This window comes from Orycteropus afer, unplaced genomic scaffold (genome assembly GCF_000298275.1).
Source record: "Orycteropus afer afer isolate SDZICR_OR568_19922 unplaced genomic scaffold, OryAfe1.0 scaffold00175, whole genome shotgun sequence".
In the NCBI taxonomy this organism is placed as follows: Eukaryota; Metazoa; Chordata; class Mammalia; order Tubulidentata; family Orycteropodidae; genus Orycteropus; species Orycteropus afer.
This window is the reverse complement of record NW_006921762.1, coordinates 508,916-512,166: the sequence shown is the minus strand read 5'-3', so window position 1 is coordinate 512,166 and position 3,251 is coordinate 508,916. Positions and strand designations below refer to the sequence as shown.

The window sequence follows — 3,251 nt, the reverse complement described above, 5'->3', positions numbered from 1 at the left end:
GGAGAAGGAAGGGCAGCTTATGCACAGGGAGACAGCTCAGGGGGCAGGAGAGTATGGAGGGATGGACACTGGGAAGTGGTACCATGGGGAAGAAGTTGGAGGGAAGCTGTTGCATTGTGGTAAACTGTGGTCAATGACATGAGACAAAGTATATGTGAACTGCTGTATCGAGAATGAACTTGCTCTGTAAATCTTCACCCAAATCACAATTAAAAAAAAAAAAAAATTACCCCGTAGTACAGTCATCATCATAAATGAGTTTTAAATATTTTCTTTAACCCAATGAGATCCTATATGCTTATTTATAGTTAATCCACATTCCCACTCAAGTGCCAGGCAACCACTATTCTACTTCTGGTGTCTGTAATTTGTCTTTTCTGGATACTTCGTATAAATAGAAGATTATAATATGTGGTCTTTTATACCTGGCTTCTACCCTTAACGTTTTTCAGGTTAATCCTCTGTTTCAACATGTGGTTAGCAGTTTGTTCCTTTTTATTGCTAAACAGTATTTCGTTGTATGCATATATTACATTTTATCTACCCACTCATAGGTAATGACATTTGTTTCCAGTTTTTGGTTATTATAAATAATACTGTAATGAAGACTCAACATGAAAATCTTTGCATGGATATATGTTTTCATTTCTACTGAGTCGTTTGAGGGGTAATTATCGTGTAATTTGACAATTTTATGCTTAACTTGTAAAGAAGCTGACAAGCCATGAACTGTATCATTTTACATTTTTTCCACATGAAGGTTTATTTCTCTGCATGAATTTTTTGAAAATTCTGGAATAGATATCCTTTATCAGATGTGAGTTTTGCAAATACTTTCAACCTTTTGTTGCTTGTCTTTTTATTTTCCTAATAGTATCTTTTGAAACACAAAGTTATGAATTCTAATGAGACCCAATTTGTTATTTATTTCTTGCATGAAATATGCTTAATGTTGCATACAAGAAATTTATGACTAACCTAAGTAAGGTCTTAAAAGATTTTCCCCTGTATTTTTTTCTAAAATTTTTATTGCTATAGTTCTAAGTCTATAATCAATTGTTTCTATGCATCGCATGAAGTAAAGGTGGAATTTTACCATTTTGCATGTGGATATCCTGTTTTGCCAGCACAATTTGTGGAACAGACTATTCTATTCCCTGATGACTTGCCTTGGCACCTCTGTAGACAACAAACTGACCATAATATAAGGATTTATTTTGTGTAGGAGCTCTAGTAGCATAGTGCCTAAGGCACTTGACTGCTCACCAGAAGGCTGGAGGTTCAAACCCACCAGCCACTCCTCGGAAGGAAGGTTGGGTAATCCTACTTCCATAGTGATACTGCCTCGGAAACCCAAGGAGGGGTCGCTATGAGTCGGGGCTGACTCGACGGCAAACAACAACAACAACAACAACAACATCTGTACTAGACAAATCCTACTTTCATTGCTAATTGTGTGGCAAGGATCAGTAAGAACCCAATTCTCAGAGTGCAGAAATGGATCCAGTATCATATTCCCACTTCTCCCTCCTTACTGGTAGCTGTTCATGTGGCACACTCTTCTGGCTCTAGCCACCCAGAACTGGTTCAGAGATTACAAGACAGACAAACACCTTCTTTTAGACAAGCTGCTCATGCAACATTTCTTGGACCCCAGACACCAATGGCTGGTGCAGAGTTCGCATGTTGGAAGGTCACCTTCTTTCAGACTGCCAACCAGGAATAGGCAGATGCCAGCCCATGCTGGCTCTCACTGACTCTGTGGGTTTGTTAATTCCCTGGAAAGGCTCAAAGAATTCATGGAGAGTACCCCATAATTAAGAAGCCCTGGGGGCATAATAGTTATGTCCTCAGCTCCTAACTGAAAAGTTGGTGGATCCAACCCACCAGTGGTTCTACGGGAGAAAAGACCTAGAGATCAATTCCCATAATTTCAGCCTAGGAAACCCTATTGGGCTCTGTCCTTCAGTGTTGCTATGATTTGGAATTAACTTGACCACATAAAATAACAAACACCATACACATGGCTACTGATTTATTACAATTATAAAGGATACAAATGAAGAGATGCATAGGGTTAGGTCTAGAGGCACAACATGGTTCTTTCACGTCCTAAAGAGGAACAAACTTCCCTGTTCCAAGCATTATCACCAACCAAGTAACTCACTGAGCCTTAGGGATCAGGGTTTTATCTGTCTCACCACATGCCCATGATAAATTACATCATGCCAAGTGAGGCTTATTAGTCAGCATCAGGTCCCCTAGTGGTCTCTCTTGGTCTGGTCAGCCCCTACTCATTAACCTCAGGTGTTGCTCTGGCTTGAAAGAATCAAGAACAAAGGAGAAACTGCTTCCTAAAAGGTGATCCCTCACCTTGTACTATCTTTCTGCCAGTTCCATGCTGTCTTGGTAACTGTAGCTTTATGACTGTTGAAATTGGGAAGGGGAAAGTTCTCCAATTTTGTTTTTCTTTTTCAAAACTGCTTTGGTTATTTCTAGTCTTTTGCATTTTCAAATAAATTTTAGGGTCCACTTGTCATTTTCTGCAAAAAAAAGCCTATAGGAATTTTAATAAAGATTGAGGTAAATCTATACATCAGTTAGGAAGGAAGTGGGATGTTAACAATATTCACAGTCTTCTAACCCATGAGTCTTCTAACCCATGAACATGGAATACCTCTTCACTTATTTATATCTTCTTCAATTCCTCTCAGCAAATTCCACAAATTTCAATATACAAGTTTTTAAATTATCTTGTTAAATTTATTCTGTATTTTATTCTTTTTGATATTATTATAGATAGAACTGTACTCTTTATTTTCAGGTTGTTCATTGCTCATGAAAAAAATACATTGATTTTTGTATATTGATTATATATTCTGTGATGTTGCTGAACTCTTTTATTAGTTCTGATAAGTGTCTTTGTAGATCCCTTAGGATTTTCTACATGTAGGATGATGTCATCTGCAAATGAACTCAGTTTAATTAATCCTTTCAAATCTAGATGGCTTTTGTTGACTGACTGCATTGGCTAGAACTGACAGTACTATCTTGAATAAAAGAAGAAAGAGATAAAACACACTGTTCTAAACTTGGGAAAAACTATAAATCATAGGGTAACCTCAAAGAAAAATAACAAACCTTCACATCAAAATAAAAAAGAAGACAGGCAGAAATATTTAGCAAATACTGTGCTCTGGTAGCATAGTGGCTAAGGTACTTGACTGCTAACCAGAAGGCTGGCGGTTCAA

General features: G+C 37.6%; 1 protein-coding gene across 1 annotated transcript in view; it reads right to left on the bottom strand.

Annotated features, from left to right (window-relative positions):
• The window catches only part of COP1 (COP1 E3 ubiquitin ligase), a 377,440-nt gene that overhangs the window by 68,070 nt on the left and 306,119 nt on the right, over nucleotides 1-3,251 (bottom strand). The window lies entirely within an intron of this gene.